Genomic DNA, 20,494 nt, shown 5'->3' with positions numbered 1-20,494 from the left:
ATTGGGTGTTTGTGTGGTGCAAGCAAGTTCGGTGAACTGGTTCCCTTTGGGGTTTTGGCTGGGGGATGGGAGAGGGAGATGGCACTGGCCAGCGCCTTTGTTCCCCACCGAGCTGAGCTCTGTCTTCCAGGGCTCAACACCTCTCCCTCCCAGTGTCCTCTTGCCTTCCCGCTCTCCGAGCAGAGCTGTTGACTTAAAACATTCCAGATGTTAAGTCCCTCTGGCTTTCAGAACTCATGCAGTCCAGCCCCTCCACTTTTGCAAACCAGACTCGGGGATCCCGCATTGCTGGGCGGGCTGCCCCTCCACCTCCCAGGCCCTTCCCACCAGTCTGTGTAGCACACACTGCCTCACTGCCCTTCCTACCCTCTTCTTTGGGCCTGTCTACGCTTGGCTCTGGAGAGTCCGTTCTGCTAGTCTTCTGGTGGTTTTCTGGGTTATTTAGGCAGATGTGAGTGGAATCTAAGTGATCAGCAGGATGAGGTGAGCCCAGCATCCTCCTATGCCACCATCTTCTCCAGTATCCACCCAAAATTTCTATTTGACTATAACAGTATTTGGAAGAGTGGTTGAAAAATTATAGAAGATGAATTACCTTTTTTGTATATATTTATTTCTTTAAAAATAAAGACCTTTCAACAAAGGTCTTATTTTAGGCAAAGTAAACTCATACTCAGTTTCAAGTTCTTACTTGACATACTTTACTCACTTAGAGAAGATTAAACCCATTTTAGACCATGTGATCATGAGCCTGGGCTTAAGAGCCATGCAAGGAGTGGCATTTTGAATAAGAATACTCTTCAAAACGAGAACAACAAAACCTTCTGGATGATGCCTCAGACAGAACTATTTTAGATTGTACTTTTTTTCTGCATTAAAGAATATAGTAAGTGTCCATTATTGTAGTCACTAACTTTGAGGATTTGAGCCATTCAATTAGAATGATGCCAGTGTACCCCCATTGAATATACCTTTCTCTGAGTGTGTGTAAGCCAGGTGAATGAGGTCCTTTCTTTGCTCTTGGATGAACAATTAGCCTATCCCTGGGCACTGTGAGTCTGTCAGAAGGCTGGTTGGTGCCAGTACTGGAGGCAGTAACATGGACCTTTTGAGCATGTAGTCTCTTTAGATTGAAGAACTAAACCCATCCTCTTTTTAAAAAAAATGTTTATTTACTTTTGAGAGAGAGAAAGAGCATGAGCAGGGGAGGCATGGAGAGAGACAGAGACACAGAATCCTAAGCAGGCTCCAGGGTCCTAGCTCTCAGCACAGAGCCTGACACAGGGCTCGAACTCATGAGCTGTGATATCATGACCTGAGCTGAACTTGGACGCTCAATCGACTGAGCCACCCAGGTGCCCCTAAACTCATCTTTTGGGAGCAAATCCTATGTACCATATGCCAGGTACTGGACTAGGCATTTGCAAATAGGTTTTGTCCTTTAATCCTCTTAATCCTGTGAGTCTTGTCAACTCCCTGGAAAGATTAAAACGAACACACACACACACACAGTCAGTTCTTCCCTCTACATTTCTCTCTGTTGTACCTCATATATCTTAGAGATTGTTTAGACGTGAAGTAGGTTGGCCTAAGGAAACAAACTTTTAGTTCTTTTTTTTTTTAACATCGCAAAAGTGACCTATTTTCATAGGTAATTGAAAAATGCTATAAAGCCAGTAGGTCCATAATTGTCCATAATCCAACCATGCAAAGCAAATTGTGGATACTTTGGCATGTCACCCTTTCCTAAATCCAAGTGTTCAGTGTGTATGGAAGGAAATGAGAGAGCACTATCTCTCTTCCTGTAGTACTTGAAAAACTGAGTATCTCAAGAATAAGGGGCAGGAGAATTAATTCAGTAAATAGGCAGCTTTGCGAGATGATGTCACAGGGCTAATGTCTGTGGTTACTATCTCCTGTTGACCTTTTCCACAGCTGGCTGATGTCAACCAGCTACTAATCAAAGCTTGTGAATAGTTGGCTAACACAGGAGAATAGAGCTCAGCCTGTGAATATGTTTACCAGACTGTAAATATCATAAATACCATCAGCCTTTCCCATATATAGAGAGTTAACGGTTGTGCTGTATCTGTTAGAGCATATGAGGAATCACCTGGAAAAGGATGGCAAAAATGCAGACATACCATTTACATTCTACCTAAATCGCATTCATTTTCTCCCCAGATACTCACTTGTGACATCCTGCTATTTCTGATAGATTGTCTTCTGTGATTTTCTATTTAATCCAGTAGTAAGGTGTTCCATATGTCAGTTATCTTACCAGTTGACAGTGATGAGTAGGAACTCATCACTATGACATACTTTGTGATTTTCCACTTGTACATTCGTTTTTATTCTAGTTTTCTTAATTAAGTTAGGTAAATTCCCACAGCTCATTTTCCTGGGATTTAGATATTTAAAAGCGTTTATACACCTGTGCAATTCTCTCAGTTCTCCTTGGCTGCATTTATCCATGCTCTATTTTCCTCCATCTGTTCAAGGGGATCCACCCCTTCAACTACGTAATCATTGAAAGTTCTTGTACCTTACTTGACATATTTCTGGTGTAATTCTTTCCAAGAGTAGAACCAAAAGTTTGCATTCAATTTTGAAAAACCCATGATGAGGATAATAGCGATAGTGATCATTAACACTCACATGGCTCTAACTTGGGGCCAGGCACTGTTCCACATGTTCTTGTTAACTTAATTTCACAACAGCCCTATGAATGGGTACTGTTGTTATCTCCATGAGGAAGCACAGTCACAGAGAAGTTAAATGACTTACCCAAACAGAGGCAGAGCTGGTATTCAGACTCAAGCATTGTGGCTCTAGGGCCTCTTTCTTTTAATTGATACTCTGAATGTTTTCATTCTGCTTCCACTTTCCACTTTTTTCTGACTTACTCTTCAATCTGTGTATTTGTTTTGTTCCATTTTATTTGGGAAGATCAACAAAGACACAGAAATAGTAGTTTTGTTTCTGATATCACTACAAGTGTGAATGCATGTTGACAAAAATGGGAGAGCCAGGGTATCAAACAGAAAATTCCTGATTCACAATCACCTTCTCTGTTAATAGCTTTCAAGAACTATAGTGATCTGTGGTAGGCTTTGCACTGTTCTCCTACTATAGTATATGCTTATAAGGACAGCTGGCTGCTTTATGGCCAGCCTGAGGCAGAAGGCATCTGGGGCTAATGGGCTTGCTTTAGGGCCCACTTCACCTTAGGTGGCTCACAGCTTCAGGTTAAAGTCTTCAACATAATGAGGGTCTAACATGCAGAGAAATCATAGTGTTTGCTAGTGGAGTTAGGAGTTCCCAGAACTCCATGATGCAGGAGGAAAGGGTCCTGGAAAGTAGATCTGGTGGGAGAAGAGCTGACACCATTCAGTGGAATCATATGAGGAAATAACAACTGCTTTGTTTTGCTTTGTTAGTAGATTGGGACGTGAGATTGTAGGAACGTGTGTGATTCCAATTCATAAACCATCTCACACCAAGAGTTGGATTTGGATCTAAAACAATACTCCATTTTTATTCTAGGTTGTTTCTGCAATTTTAGCAAACAAGAAAGCATTTTGCTTAGTGGTTTACCCTAGCGTCTTTTCATGCATTATTTAAATTCCTCACACTGGTTACATAAACCAAGACACAAAGGTCTAAAGGACTCCAGAGCTTTACTCAAGTTCTCATTGTAAGAATACAACTCTGATCTTTGGCTTGCCAGCCCATGTTCTTTTCCACTTTATTTCTATCTTCTGTTTATTGAAGAAAGGAATAAATATTAGTTGGAGTATTTGAAGGTTGACAGATATCATTTGTGAGAATTTTTTAAATTTAGAGTTTACATGAACTGTAACTGTGAGCAAAAGCAGATTTCAGGGTAGGCCTCAGAATTTACCCAACTTAATACCTTCATTTCTCCACATCCATTCAAACAGGTATAATATCTGGAATCCTAGATTGAAGGAAAGCTTTTTCTAGCGTGATTGACTTACTGTTGACTTAAGGAAAGGGGACAGGGGATGAAAGGAAAGAGGGTAAGGGAGAGAGTGGGAGAGAGATATAGGGATGGGGGGATGGTACAGAAAAGGAGGAATGAAGAGAAAGAAAAGACACAAACCAATAGTTACTTCCAACTTTATGACTTGGAGAACATGGTAACTTTCCTTAACACCAATTAACATACGAGGCTTGGACTTCCTTAGTAATTAACTTCTGTTCACTTTTAGTTGGTGTCACTCATTTAACATTTAAACAGCAGTGTCAGCAGGAAGCTGAGGTTTTTGTGAAAACTAAAGCAGTGAAAGGGTGAAGGTATCTAAAAGGTGTACTGTGGCTTTAACTGTAGATTTAGGTCTTTGTCATAGGAAGAGAAGTTTCAGGAAGGTAGTTGGGAAAAGGGCTTCCCCTGGATGCTTCATTCTGCCATCAAGACCAAACAAGACCTAGTTTCCATTCTGAGTTCCTTCAAGTCCCTGAGCCCTAGGACTACATTCCAGAGTGTTTGAACATTGTCGTTCCAGGCACAGGTTAAAAATATTTTAGCCTTTGACCCTGGAGCCAAGTCCCTTTAATTAGAGTATGGCTGGGCTGGTAGCTTTGGGCTGTCACCTTTGAATGCTTTCCATTATAGAAAAACTGATGGGGCTTCTCCCAGGGTGGATCTACTCAGTTGATGATGCCTTGCTGTCACTGGTAACCTGGCTGTGCCTTCAAACCTCCATTGACTTTGAGGACTTGTTGGCCTGCTGTTTGCAAGTCATTCGGCCCAGCCATCTTGGCCACTTCTTAAGTATCTGGGTCAGTCATGCCAAGTTCTACTCTGTGGAGGTCTGCTTGAGGATTTAATGAACTATGTGCCTGCAAAGGATTGGTATCTGACATTAAGGCTACATGCTATCACTTGAGCCCTTGTAATGAATGGCCTCCTACCTGACCTTGCTGCTTTCAACCTGCCGCCCTGAAAGCTATTTTCTATATAAAAGCCAATATGATCTTTTAAAATTCTTACCACAATCTTACCACTTCCTTGCTTAAAATCCTCCAGTGACTTCTGAATTTTGGCACACTCCATAAAACCCAAACTCCTCACCCAAGCCTGCATAGCCCTGCATAATCTGGCCTGTGCCTCCACCTTGAATGTCATTTTATACAGTCTTGCCCTTTCCATTCAAACTGCATGGATTTTTTTTTACACACTCCCCAGTACCTGCTGACATTGGCACTTGTATACAAGCTATTTCTGCTTCCTAGAATACTTGTCCACTGATCCTCACATGATAGCTTCTTTACACTATCAGATTCCAGCTGAAGATCCTCAAAGAAACATTCTTTAATTGCTCTCATGTAGCTACCTATCACTCTTCAGGTCTTGTTTATTCATTATCTGTTTACTTCCATTAGAAAATAAACTTCATGAAGTCCAAGATCTTTTATGTCCTATTTTTTTTATTGTTTCCTCAGTGCATACAGTGGTACCTAGAACATAGTAGGTGTTCAGCTAATATATATTGAATAAATGAATGACACTTGGTAAGTGCTAAGTAAATGTTAGCTATTATTAATTGTATTAGAGAAAAACAAAAAAGATGAAACCTTAATATAACTGGGGCCCATTTGGTCCTGATTTTATGCAGTGACATGTTCAGAGAAATAGCTGTTCAGAAAAATAGGACTGAAAGCAACTAAAATCTTTATTTCCTCAAGCAAATGTTAAAGGTGAGAGAGTGTACTTTTCACCTTTTACAAGACTTGACAAAATCCTGTCTTGCCATCTATAATCCCTCACAATACCCAACACTCATGGCATCCACTCCACCAATGCTATCTTCCTGTCTCCCTGCTAACTCCCAACAAAAGAACTATTCTCAAACATGTGTAACCTTGCTGAGAGCCTCCAGGTGCTGGACCCATTTTCTGAATCAGCATAACAAAAAGCCAGGAGTCAAAAAGGCAGGCTTGGAACCCTGGGGTGTAGGTGGTGGAGGTGAGACTGGGCATATTCATACATTAACAATTATGTAACGGTTACACATACAACAAAAAAGAGTAAACTGGAAGATTTTAATGAATTCTAAATCTAAACTGAATGGTACTTAAGAAAGACTATGAAATAGCTCTACTTGGGGAGCATTGAATCCCACAAACTTTTTATTAGGAACTAAATACACAAAAGGTAAGTCTTATGAGTAGATACTTTTCCACAGAAGACATCCAGATGGCTAACAGACACATGAAAAGATGCTCAACATTACTCATCATCAGGGAAATAGAAATCAAAATCACAATGAGATACCACTTCACATCTGTCAGTCTGAATGGTTAAAATTAACAACACAAGAAACAACAGGTGTTGGTGAGGATGTGGAGAAAGGGGAACACTCTTGCACTCTTGGTGGGAATGCAAACTGGAGCAGCCACTCTGGACAACAGTATTGAGTTAAAAATAGAACTACCCTACAATCCAGCAATTGCACCACAAGGCATTTACCAAAAGGATACAAAAATACAGATTCACAGGGGTTCATGCACCCCAATGTTTATAGCAGCATTATCAACAGTAGCCAAGCTATGGAGAGAATGCAGATGTCCAGTGACTGATGAATGGATAAAGATGTGGTATATCTATCCCATGGAATATTACTCAACCATCAAAAAGAATGAAATCTTAACATTTGCAACAATGTGGTTGGAACTAGAATGTATTATGCTAAGCAAAATATGCCCGTCAGAGAAAGACAAATGCCATATCATTTCACTTATATGTGGAATTTAAGAAAAAAACAGGCGAACATACGGAGGGGAGAGAAGAGAGAGGGAAATAAACCATGAGAGACTCTTAGAGAACAAACTGAGGGTAGATGGAGAGACATAGGTGGGGAACAGGCTAAATGGGTGATGGATACTAAGGAGGACACTTGTTATGATGAGCACTGGGTGTTGCAAGTGATGAATCACTGAATTCTCCTGAAACCAATATTGCACTGTATATTAACTAACTAAAATTTAAATAAAAATTTGAAAAACTAAATAAAAAGGTAAGTCTCTTCATTTTTAGTATCCTGCTACAAAGCTTTGGACCAAGGATCTAGGAGATGTCTATTATCAAAAAGTTCTTCCTCACTTAGATCCTTATGGACTCTGATTAGATGATGTTGTTAACTTTATTATTTGGTTTTTAACTATTGTGGATTAGAAACTGAACCTACAAGAGAAGGGGAACTGTTACAGGCAGAGAAAAGAACTTGATACCAGACAGCTTGATAAGCAGACCAAGATGAAGAATGATCTTACTATACAGTCATGACAATGACTCTGATTCCTAAAGTTGGTTTCAGGTCATACTTTGTTCCTAACTTTTTTCTCTGGTAGTGGGTTCTGGCTTCTAGAACCATTAGTGCTTTCTGTTAGGCTCCTTTAGGTCCAACGCATATTTGTAAGACACACCTTAGTATCACTGGATGTAGTTTGAAGGAAGCAGGTCTGCCGAAGAAGCTTTTCTGAGCCCTTGGCTTCTTTAGCACAGTGCTCCAACCAGCTGACCTCAACTGACTCATCAGGTTATAAGAGAAGTTGGGAATAGAAATTATTTCCCTGGGGGATCCTGGCTGTATAATAGCTATCATTTGTATGCAGTTAAATGATTTGCAGAGCAGCACAGCTCAGAGCTCCCAGCTGCATTCTGTTTATTTCTGGAAGCATATGAAACAGTTGGCTGGGAATGTGGTTTCCAAAAGGTATTGTAGGCATTATAGTAACATCTGGGGCTGAGTGTTTCCCCCACCTCACCTAGATTTTGGTCAGAAGTCTATCCTGCATCCAAGAAACTTGGATTTAATGGTTATTGCCTGCTTTCCAATGCTTGCCTGTTAGTTCTGTTTCTACCTGCCACAGTCTTGAGCCTCTCAGCTGCCATCCCCCAGAGAGTGCCAAGGCACATAAATATTCATGAGGGAAAGAGATTCAGAAGGCTGAGGTCAGGGGAACCCTATTTCTGAGATGGGCTACTGGCTTATTGCCTTGCTTTCCTTTTCCTCCCTCCCCTCCTCTTAGAGTAAATTGTTATGTAAAGTGGTGATTATCTATCTTCTCCATCCAGTAGGGAAGAGGCAATGTGGTAGGTAACAGCCAGGAGAGGTGTGGGAACCACATATGATTCCCTGGGATGGCACAGTGTTTACACCACTTACACCAGTGATGGCTTACACCAATGATGGCTTACACCAATGGCTAAATTGCTCCTAAATTCATTACATATTCCAGGAAACAAAGAGGTTAAGGAGAGCAGAAAATTATACGTAGTAACATCTGTCATGGTTGACATTGGAGGGATGGGGGAAGGAGATACTGTTTGCCCTAGTCAGGCCACCGGCAACTCTGCCCTGGGGACCGTCATACAGGAGCTCACAGTGCTGCTTGCTCTGATCCCCCAAACCTTTCTGTACCAGAAACCAAATTAAAAGGAATAACAACTGCAGCCTAGTAGACTGTGAGAGAGGAAGCATATTTCAGCCCTTTGCCTCCCTGAAGGGTGGAAGGGTAAGGTTAAGTGGCCTGGATCTAAGAAATCTGGAGAATTTTGACACCAGGTAGACCTTCCTCAACTCTCACTTTTTGCTTCCCTCTGAGTCCCATTAACACTGGCTGCCAGGTTTCTAAAGCTCAGGCTGCTGGCAAAGGCCCCAGTCTGTCCCACACCAGAGACTTGTTCTTTGACAGCTATGTGTTTCAGCCTCAAGTTCCTGATTTTCAGTTTTCTCACTATTCTAAGCAAGGATTTTGCCTGTTACTAGTTATCCTTACCTGGGTTTCATCTTGTGACTTCCAATCAGAAATACTTAATTTATCTGTTTATAATTCTCCTTTCCCTTTTTCTGTGCTAGAATTGATCTCTCAAATCACATTAGTTTATAGAACGGCCAGCAAAACCATCTTTATGTGCCTACCTCTGCATGAACTATATTTAGTGCCTTTTTATATGTGGCAAGAATAATTTTAATCATCTCAGCAGACAAGGCCAAGTGTCAAGTCACAGCATGGGTGGCAGGGGCAAGGATTTCTCCCTGACTTGATGTAACACCATGAAGAGTTTCTTGGCTCCTTTAAAGGCTAGTTCAGGTAATGGAATACACCAGTGATTTAACACAATCCTTAACCCAGCCAGTTTATGAGTCATGTGTGGAAATCCTGATACCATGAACAACTGGCAAGTCCCTGAGCTGAACAGTCAAGACCCAGTAGCCTGTGAGAATGAAAGAGCTTTGTGTTGGAGCTTAAGAGGCCAGCAAGAGGCAGTGTGATATAATATAAGGAACACCAAATTTCTAGTGAGAGTCCTGGGTTTGGGAGCATCCTTACTCTGTCAACTTACTGGCCATGTTTGTGGTCAAGACCTTTAACCTCATAGTTCAGGTGTTAATGACTCCTGTGCATCAGGCACCGTGTTGGCATTGCTGATAAACTTGTGAATATGACAAGGTTTTGCGGCTAAGTGTGACAACCCTGGATATATTACAGGGTTCTTGTGAGAGCCATTTCTTTTGCTAACCTTAAGTGTTCACAATACAAGTATTATTTCTATGGAAAATACCGTTAATAACAAATATACCGATCTCCACAGTGGGTTTACGTCTTGTTAAGCCCATCATAAGTTGAAAATACCATAAGTTGAAAATGCATTTAATACACCTAACCTGCTAACAATCATAACTTATCCCAGCCTACCTTAAACGTGGTCAGAACACTTACATAGCCTATGGTTGGGCAAAATCATCTAGCATAAAGCCTATTTCAAAATAAAGTGTTGACTATCTCATGTAATTTATTAAATACTTTACTGAAAGTGAAAAGTGTTTATAAGTGTATTGATTGTTTTCCTTAGTGATTGCCTGGCTGCCTGGAATCTGCAGGTCTCTGTCCAGCATCACAAGAGTACAGTACCTCATACTGTTAGCATGGGAAAAGATCAAAATTCAAAGTGTGATTTCTACTATAATCCATTACCACTTATCACTTTCATACCATTATAAAATAGAAAACTCTTAAGTTGAATGATCCTAAGTCAGGGACTATCTGTATTTTAAAGTCTATATGGGAGACAGTTAATGTATCCAACCAGGGTACCATATTGAAAAAAAGTACAAAGCAATGTAGATGGGGAATGCACAGTATCTTCTGGGAAAAGATTTTTTGTGCTTTTATATTCATATAATGGCAAAAATTAACATTACAGCCATTGATATGAGCGATATAAGGTGCTTATTAAAATTAAATTTCATGAAACTCTACTTGTTTCTTTTAAAAGTCACTTTTCTGTATTTCTACTGAATACCTGAGAAGACTCCAGGCTTATTATAAAGAACATCTGTTTATATAGCATATTTTCATATCACTCCTAAAAGGGTCAAAAGCAGCAGAGCATGGGGTGCCTGGCTGGCTCAGTTGGTTGAGCGTCCAACTCTTGATTTCAGCTCAGGTCATGATCCCAGAATTGTGGGATTGAACCCTGCATTGGGCTCTGCACTGAGCATGGAGCCTGCTTAAGATTCATTCATTCATTCATTCATTCATTCATTCATTCTCTTTCTCTCTCTCTCTGCCTCTCCCTCCCTCCCCTCCCCCCACTTTCACGCACTCTCTCTCTTAAAAAAAAAAAAAAAAAAAAAAAAAAAGCCTGTGCAGCAGAGTGCCTTGAAGGGATGGATTGAGGACAATCTTTAGATCACCCTTTCATGGAGATGCAGGGCTTTGTGAGAGCTTCTTTGCTCATTTGGAGCCCAAGAGACAGTCCTTGGGATCCTCCTGAGAGAGTAAATACCAAAGGTAGATTAGGCTTGGGCAGACTTGGATGCAGTATACATTGAATGACTCAAAGTAACTGAGAAGAGCATTTTAAAATCATTAACTACAGGGCGCCTAGGTGGCTCAGTTAAGTGTCTGACTCTTGATTTCAGCTCAGGTCTTGATCACAATTTGTGAGATCGAGCCCCACGTTGAGCTGTGTGTTGACAGTGTGGACCCTGCTTGGGATTTTCTCTCACACACACACCACCCACCCCACTGCCTTCTCTCAAAATAAATAAACATTAAAATTAAATCATTAATTGTAAAGAGTTTACAAATCAATAAAAAGACACTGTCCCATTGAAAGCTCTTCATGATGTATTGGTAAGTAAGAAAAAGACCACTGACTTCCTTGTATTGTATAATCTTACTTTTTGGAAAAAGAAGTGTTTGCAGGTTTATATAGAACATTAATTGTGGTTATTATTGGATGGTATGGTTCTGGGCTTATCTTTAGACTTCTCTGTATTTTTCAAGTTTTCTGCAGTAAGCATGTACTTCTTTTATCCTCAGAAAAATAGTGATTATAATATAAACATAATCCTTAAATATTATCTATGCAGGAAAGGGACTGTGTGCTGTTGACTAGTTTATCCACAGGGTCTAGAATATACGTTAGAATCACCTGAGAGCTTGTAGAACTACAGTTTTGTGAGCCTCATCCCTGGAGATGCTGTGTCAGTTGGACTGGCAGGAGACAAGGTTGCTCAGGGAAGTGGAAGCAGATTCTAGACTAAGTCACACTACAGAGTATCAGAACCATCATTTCCTATATAAACTCTAGGTTCACTGTAACATGGGGCAAAATCTGCATTCCAATTGAAAGTTATAATTTAGTTTCCCTCCAAGAGTTCCCTCTTGACTTTGGTAGTTGCTTTACCTGGGAAGAATGTATCTTGTTCAGTTTCCCCTAAAGATGACTTTCAGACTCGTGGGATTTGGAACAGGCAATTATCTATCAAATACCAGATGGCTGTGTAGATTAGCCCCAGTGAGTAAAAACACAGTGATTTGAACAAAAGAAATGATTAGCTGGTTGAATAACAACAGGTCATCTCAGCACAGGTGTACTAGAAACAAGGTCAGGGTCAGATACTAACACTTCTATTTTCTTGAGTTCATTAACAGTGTATTCATTATTTCAATACTACTCTGATGTTAACAGTATGGAGACATGGAGAAAGGGCTAACTTATATACCACAGCATTCATATTTTTTATTAAAATATTTTCCTTAAAATTTCATGAAAAGGTTAGCTTTTATAAAGGTTCATATAACCCTTTATAACATATAGGTAAAATCTATAAAGAACTTATCAAAAACACACCTAAAAAGCAAATAACTTAATTAAGAAATGGATGATGCATCACATTATCATCAGGGAACTACAAATCAAAATCACAATGAGATACCTCACACCTGTCAGAATGGCTTAAAATGAACAACATAAGAAACAACAGGTGTTGGCAAGGATGTAGAGAAAGGGGAGCCCTTTTGAAGTGTTGGTGGGAAGGCAAACTGGTGCAGCCACTTTGGTGAACACTATGGAAGTTTCTCAGAAAACTGAAAATAGAACTATCCTGTGATCCAGCAATTGCACTACTAAGTATTTATCAAAAGGATATGAAAATACAGATTCAAAGGGGTTCATGCACCCCAATGTTTATATAGCAGAATTATCAATAATAGCCAAACTATGGAGAGAACCCAAATGTTAATTGATGAATGGATAAAGAAGATGTGGTATATATATCCCATGGAATATTACTCAACCATCAAAAAGAATGAAATCTTGCCATTTGCAACAATGTGGATGGAGTTAGAGTGTATTATGCTAAGCAAAATAAGCCAGTCAGAGAGACAAATGCCATATCATTTCATTCATTTGTGGAATCTAAACAGATGAACATATGTGGGCGGTGGGGTGAGGTAGAGGAGGGAAACAAACTATGAGAGACTCGTTTTTTTTTTTTTTCAACGTTTATTTATTTTTGGGACAGAGAGACAGAGCATGAACAGGGGAGGGGCAGAGAGAGAGGGAGACACAGAATTGGAACCAGGCTCCAGGCTCTGAGCCATCAGCCCAGAGCCTGACGCGGGGCTCGAACTCACGGACCGTGAGATCGTGACCTGGCTGAAGTCGGACGCTTAACCGACTGCGCCACCCAGGCGCCCCGAGAGACTCTAAAAGACAGAGAACAAGGGCTCCTGGGTGGCTCAGTTGGTTAAGTGTCTAACTTTGGCTCCGATTGTGATCTTGCAGTCCATGAGTTCAAGCCCTGTGTCAGGCTTTGTGTTGACAGCTCAGAACCTGGAGCCTGCTTTGAGTTCTGTGTCTCTTTCTCTTCCCTTCCTCCATTCACACTCTGTTTCTCTCTCAAAAATAAACATTAATTTTTGTTTTATGAAAGAACAAACTGAGGGCAGATGGAGGGAAGTAGGTGGGGGGTGGGCAAATGGGTGATGGGTATTAAGGAGGGCATTTGTAAGTGATGAATCACTGAATTCTATTCCTGAAACCAGTGTTGCACTATATGTTAACTAATATTTAAGCAATAAAAATAAAAAAGACAAAAAATTTCATGAAAAAAGAGAAAACTTAATGTTATTTCTCCATCTACTTGTAAAGAATAGTAGTGTGTGCACTTCCTGGGATATTTTCTTCTTTAAGAATTCCACACAGCACATGGATGGCTCAGTTGGTTAAGCGTCCGACTTCAGCTCAGGTCATGGTCTCCTGGTTCATGAGTTTGAGCCTCACGTTGGGCTGTTTGCCAACAGCTTGTAGCCTTGAGCCTGCTTCAGATTCTGTCTCCTTCTTTCTCTGCCCCTCCCTGACCCCTGCTCTGTCTTTCTCAAAACTAAATAAACATTTAAAAAAATTTTTTTAAACAATTCCAAACTAAAAAGCGAAAAACAAAAAACAACAAATTCCAAACTAAGCGTTTTAGTTCCATTTATGACTGCAATAGAAAAACTGTATTTACACTGTCCACCTATGCATGCACAGAACTATGTTGTATAAAAGATAGTAAAAGCTACCCAAGTGCTTAAGACTGCCATTCCATTTCTGCTTAGTTAAAAAAACAAATTGAAAGTTTCTAAGATGCTGCCTGTTGAAAACCCTACTATAGACTTCAGGATCTCCAAGCTCTCGATTAACTAAGGTATAAATGGGGAGAGGAAAGATCACATATAATTTAAAATATAGTTAAACCAAAACTACTCAAAATGTAGTACCAAAATTTTAATTGTAAACTTATTTAGTTCAAAATGTATCCAATGTTCAGACATACATTAACATTGTAAAACATCATCAAAAAACATAAATAGGTATTGTTGGTGTGTATGCAGCTAGATATCATATTACTTCCTCCACAAAGAAGTGGTCAAAATATGAAAATCAGATTTTAAAAGATCAAAGTCTGTTAAAATATACTGCTGGATTTTTTGTGGAGAGAGTTGTGCCCCAAAACATGATTGACATGTTTGTTCATTAATATGTATTTCTAGTAGTAGACACATTCTAAAATACAGATATTTGTGCATAATTGTGGTGATTTTGGTTTTGGACAAATGCATTATCTATGTATACTTTATGGGCATGTTTAATCTTCATACTGATGTGTCCACTTGTAGACAACAGTTAAACCTCATACCGCCCTAGCCCATGTTCCTAACATTTAGATAAGTGTTGAAGATTAGGCAACTAAAAGCAGTGGGTATTATTAGCAAGAGGCAGCTCTGTGAGGTGAGTTGGTCTTTTTCGTTATTTTACTTATTTGTTAACATGAAGTCATTGGTTCACACTTTCTCCTGACATTTAGGTAATTCACCACCGGATAAATAGTAATGGTGGTAACTTGACTTTTCATTAATCTGTGTCTCCACTATTGTCATTTGTCCACACTTACTAGATACATGAAAGAAGTTAGCAAAGCTATAGAAAAACAGATGAATGTGATATGCTTTCAGAGAGTAACGGTTTTACTTGAGGATGTTGAGGACAAAATAAACAAGTTGTATTGATGATAATTTAAAAATTATTTTTATATTAAAATGATGTGTACATATTACAGACTATAAGGTAAAATGTACATGATTTTAAAGGTGAAACAGGAGACTTCAAGGAAATTTCCTGATCAGAGAGGCCACTTTACACTATACCCAAGACTTAAGAATATGGGATTGGGAGGGGGTGAAGTGGTATATATTAGTTCAATCTAGTTATGTGTTCTTTTGTGAAAAGATTGAGAAGCACTGCAAGGGGGCATGAAGAAAAATAGCATAAACTTTAGTTCGATAGATGCCCATTTAGTTACAATTAGGATGGGACTCCACTGAATTAAACTTTTTCTGAAAAAGCCTAACTCTTAAATGAGCCAAGCGTAAATCACTAATTATCCTGTTTATGGGGACTCAAGATTAAGAGAAGAGTTTAAAGAAATAGAAATAGCTAGATTATAACAATTTCCTGATAGAGAAACATTACTTTCCTCACTTATTTACTTTATGTCTCATTTACCCTTTTGGTGTCAAAAGTTCCCATGACTTATGCATACTTGCAGTCTTGCTGCTAAAGATTCTCTACAGCTCAGACTTTGATGATGATGATGGTGATGGTGATGGTAGTCAACACCCATATAGTGTTTATCGTATGTGAAGCACTGCTATAAATGCTTTGCATTTAGCCCTCACAACAACCCAATGAGATAGAGTTATCCGTATTTTTCCATTTTACAGATGAGGAAACTGAGACACAGAGACTTGAGTAATTTTCCCAAGGATATGTTGCCTAGAAACGGTACAACCAAGATTAGACCCCAGGCAATCTGGTTCCAGAGTCCTGCTCTTAAATATTATCTTTCCTATTTCTCATCACCAAAATTATTAAACATTTAGGGCTTACAAGGCTAGAATTCATGAAGGTGTTAGAAATGATGTTGGAAAACTGCTTTGAGTCACATGAACAGCATTAACAAATGAAGATCTGGTAGAATTAGACAATCAGGACACAGTAGATGCTTCCAGAGAGAATCATTTGGCTAACAAAGGAAATAAAATGAAGCCCTGAAATAGATTGTGTTTAAATTACTTTCATTATGGTCCTTGTTTCAGCAGCCCATGTACTAAAATTGGAATGACACAGAGAAGGTTAGCATGGCCCCTGTGCAAGGTTGACACACAAATTCATGAAGTTACTTTCACTATAATTGTGCTATGAACATCCCGTATGAAATAAAGGATGTTGTATGGTAGGTATATTAGTTCTGTCAGGAAAAACACATAAGTTCCAAAAAGCATTCCATTTGGTGTGTATTCAGAGAATTAGTGACTTTTTACAAATTGTTTTCAGATAAAGAAAATCTGTATTAAGTGTATGCTTAAAAGTTAACTTCAGTCTAGTTATTGACACAGGAAACGAGATAGCCATAGGAAGTTGATGGTGCCAAGTGTCAGTAAAGGTATGGAGGAGTTTCATCTGTGATCCAGTTGTACTGTCCCAGAAGAGAAGAGCCTGAGTGGCCTTACCTATGTCCTGTCACGCCAGATTTCTTTATTTGTCTTCATCGTAAGTGAGGAAATGACTCAGGGGCTGCATTGCTCCTTATGATTGCTCTGAACTTGGAAACTGCAAGTGTGTTTAATTTCACTCCTGTTAACAGCTTTCTTCCTTAGGTCTATGCTTTTTGAGGGCAAAATCTGCATTCTTTCTAAATACTCTTTAGGGTCACTTCATCACTAAAGTTGCCCTTCCCACAGCCTGGACTCAGAGATTGTCTTCTTATGAAAGACCCCACTGCAAAAAGAGAAACATTTTCAGGCACATTTAAGTGGAATATATAAAGATTTTCCAGGAATGATTTTGCTCCAAGAAAATTAAGCTTTCAGCAAACCAAATCCAGAAGCATGAATTTCAATTAAACAGAGGAGGGGAGATTGTTCACTGTCACCATATTAATCTTGGATTTTGATCATTGTTATAAAGGTTTAACCAGCTAGCTAACCTAAAAGCAGTTCTAAGTCCAGTCTTTGGAAGTTCTCATATCAAATAATTTGACAGTGACCAAAATTAAATTTCAGCTTTTATGCTTTGGGCCCTGAAAATAAGAATGTGGTTAATATTGAAACAGTCTAAATATTCAGAAGTCTTTTTGCCCAGAGAATTGCATCAAAGATATCTTAAGACACAATGAACCTGTGGCAATAGTCTTTGCCTCTAAATCCCAAGTCTTCTTTGCCTAGTACTCCACCTAGTAGATCCCACCCTATCTAGGCATTCCCACCTGGCTTGATCTGCCACCAGGCTGCCATTTATCTGTCAGATGTGTCAAGGTCCAGTAGTTTCTGCATGCACTTGACTGCCAGCTTTTCATTCCAATTTTAATGGAAACAGTCCTTCCTTCCCACTGTAGATCAATTAACCAGATTGTATTGAGGGCAGAGAAGATTAACTTTTCCTTCCAAGACTGATAGTCCTAAGGAAAACATGAAAGATTAAAATTTACTTTTCTCTAGGAAAATTCATAGGTTTGAGTCTCCACAGAGAGTTGTCTGAGCTTACATGTCAGTGGGAGCTTTAAAAAGACCTGCTGGGGATCACTCTTTAGAGAGAATAGCCTGACATTCCAGTGTGGGTTTGTTGCTGGCCACATTTGTGCATTAGCAGACCGTAAGAAGGGAATTCTAGGAATACTAGGTAGTGGCAAACGTTGTCATATTGCGGTTTTTATTGTCTGCTGGTTTGAAGGTTCACAGTAAAACATTTTCTTCCCACGTTTTAATATTCTTGTGCCCTTAAACACCGTCTTAGGCATTTATGTCTGCCTCATCCAGCAAACCATTCTTCCCTTATTCCAGGAGCACAGGGCCCAGCTAGAGATGTGCTAAATACAGCTGTCCTTTTAACAAAGCCTTCTGAAGTCCAGATATGATACTCCTTGTGAAACAGACCTAAACCAAATATGTCTTGATAAGATGATTCTGTGGAAGGTGCACCTGACTCAGTTTTGTTGTTTCTTGCATTAGCATCCTCACTGTATTGTCCAGTCCAGACATCTTTCTAGAAATAGCAGATATTAATCTTTAGCTAGAAGTAGAGAAGACTTTATTATAAAAACAAAAATATTGGTTGGAACGGCTCGACTCCTCACTCTGGAATGAGTAAATATATAAAAACAAATAAATGTATGTCTTCACAGATATTATAATAATACATCTTCTCTTCCCCTCTAAGTCTGTCTCATTATAGGATGTTATTCTTAAGGTACAGTAGGTTTATGACTTCAGCATAGGAGACTGGTGAGACAATGGGTATGAAAGCAGACACTGAGGAGTGAGAAGGTCCATTAAATTATTGTATCTGCCCCGTAGGTATAGAGAAGACAAACCTAGAGGGCCCAGCTCATGAGGCTCTTCTATAGTGCAGAGAGACTGGAATTGGGAAGAAGGAAAAGATGATATGAGAAAAGAAATGTCTGCCTCTGTCCTGGCTAGGATAAAGATGGGCAAAGGAAAATAAAAAGAGGAAGGGAAACAGAAATGTGTGTAAGAAAGGCATCTCCACAGTTAAGTTCTGCACTTTGGTGTTGAGAGACTGAGGACTTCAGAGTAGCCCTGCAGACTCAGGGTTCTGCCCCTGTGCTCTTAGTGGGACTGGGGACTGCAAAGGAGCATTGTGCTCTACAAGCCAATATGCAGCAGCTCACTTATCATGCAGCAGGTTTGCTGAGGTGAGAATCAGAATCATTACAGCAGATGTTGGGGCAGACCACTGGGCAGGGGGCTGAATGGTAAAGGAGCACACTCTGGGGTATGCAGCCAGCCAGGGCTGAACAACAAAAGGACATTGGCAAGACCTACCTGGGAGCATTACTGGAGGTAAAAGAAGTGGCCAGCATGGTACTTTAGCATCAAGAGGTCAGAAAGACACATGGTGACAGGGAAACGAGATGTTACTACAAACCAGTGGGTGCCAGGCAATGCATATGAAAGGACTGACACAATGCCAGATGACTGCCCCCAAACCCATCAGACACTGGGGAGGGCTGGGTGCCAGTAGAGGAAGAGGGAAAGCTGTCAGAGTATCTGAGTATTTTCTAAAGGATAGTATTGACATTTTAATAATATTTAACAATATTTATTCTTCTAACCCATGAGCACGGAATGTTTTTCCATTTCTTTATATCTTCTTCAATTTCCTTCATAAGCTTTCTATAGTTTTCAGCATACAGATCTTTTACATCTTTGATTAGATTTATTCCTAGGTATTTTATGCTTCTTGGTGCAATTGTGAATGGGATCAGTTTCTTTATTTGTCTTTCTGTTGCTTCATTATTAGTGTATAAGAATGCAACTGATTTCTGTACATTGATTTTGTATCCTGCAACTTTGCTAAATTCATGTATCAGTTCTAGCAGACTTTTGGTGGAGTCTTTCAGGTTTTCCATGTATAATATCATGTCATCTGCAAAAAGTGAAAGCTTGACTTTATCTTTGCCGATTTTGATGCCTTTGATTTCCTTTTGTTGTCTGATTGCTGATGCTAGAACTTCCAACACTATGTTAAACAATAGTGGTGAGAGTGGACATTCCTGTCGTGTTCCTGATCTCAGGGAAAAAGCTCTCAGTTTTTCCCCATTGAGGATGATGTTAGCTGTAGGCTTTTCATAAATGGCTTTTATGATCTTTAAGTATGTTCCTTCTATCCCAACTTTCTCGAGGGTTTTTATTAAGAAACGTTGCTGAATTTTGTCAAAGGCCTTTTCTGCATCGATTGACAGTATCATATGGTTCTTATCTTCTCTTTTATTAATGTAATGTATCACGTTGATTGATTTGCGAATGTTGAACCAGGCTTGCAGTCCAGGAATGAATCCCACTTGATCATGGGGAATAATTCTTTTTATATGCTGTCGAATTCGATTTGCTAGTATCTTATTGAGAATTTTTGCATCCCTATTCATCAAGGATATTGGCCTGTAGTTCTCTTTTTTTACTGGGTCTCTGTCTGGTTTAGGAATCAAAGTAATACTGGCTTCATAGAATGAGTCTGGAAGTTTTCCTTCCCTTTCTATTTCTTGGAATAGCTTGAGAAGGATAGGTATTAGCTCTGCTTTAAACGTCTGGTAGAACTCCCCTGGGAAGCCATCTGGTCCTGGACTCTTATTTGTTGGGAGATTTTTGATGACTGATTCAATTTCTTTGCTGGTTATGGGTCTGTTCAAGCTTTCTATTTCTTCCTGATTGAGTTTTGGGAGTGTGTGGGTGCTTAGGAATTTGTCCATTTCTTCCAGGTTTTCCAGTTTGTTGGCATATAATTTTTCATAGTATTCCCTGATAATTGCTTGTATTTTTGAGGGATTGGTCGTAATAATTCCATTTTCATTCATGATTTTATCTATTTGGGTCATCTCCCCTTTCCTTTTGAGAAGCTTGGCTAGAGGTTTATCAATTTTGTTTATTTTTTAAAAAAACCAACTCTTGGTTTCGTTGATCTGCTCTACAGTTTTTTTAGATTCTATATTGTTTATTTCTGCTCTGATCTTTATTATTTCTCTTCTTCTGCTGGGTTTGCGGTGTCTTTGCTGTTCTGCTTCTATTTCCTTTAGGTGTGCTGTTAGATTTTGTATTTGGGATTTTTCTT

The 20,494-nt window shown here is 39.4% G+C and overlaps 1 protein-coding gene and 1 non-coding gene across 6 annotated transcripts in view; both read left to right on the top strand.

The window, feature by feature from the left end:
* The window catches only part of TMEM108 (transmembrane protein 108), a 367,083-nt gene that overhangs the window by 139,749 nt on the left and 206,840 nt on the right, over nucleotides 1-20,494 (top strand). The window lies entirely within an intron of this gene.
* LOC113600073 (U6 spliceosomal RNA) lies at nucleotides 15,953-16,060 on the top strand. Its single transcript, XR_003421041.1, has one exon. It is a non-coding gene; the product is annotated as a U6 spliceosomal RNA (small nuclear RNA).

The sequence above is a fragment of the Acinonyx jubatus genome, chromosome C2, assembly GCF_027475565.1.
Source record: "Acinonyx jubatus isolate Ajub_Pintada_27869175 chromosome C2, VMU_Ajub_asm_v1.0, whole genome shotgun sequence".
Lineage (NCBI taxonomy): Eukaryota > Metazoa > Chordata > Mammalia > Carnivora > Felidae > Acinonyx > Acinonyx jubatus.
This window is presented reverse-complemented; position numbering and strand designations above follow the sequence as displayed.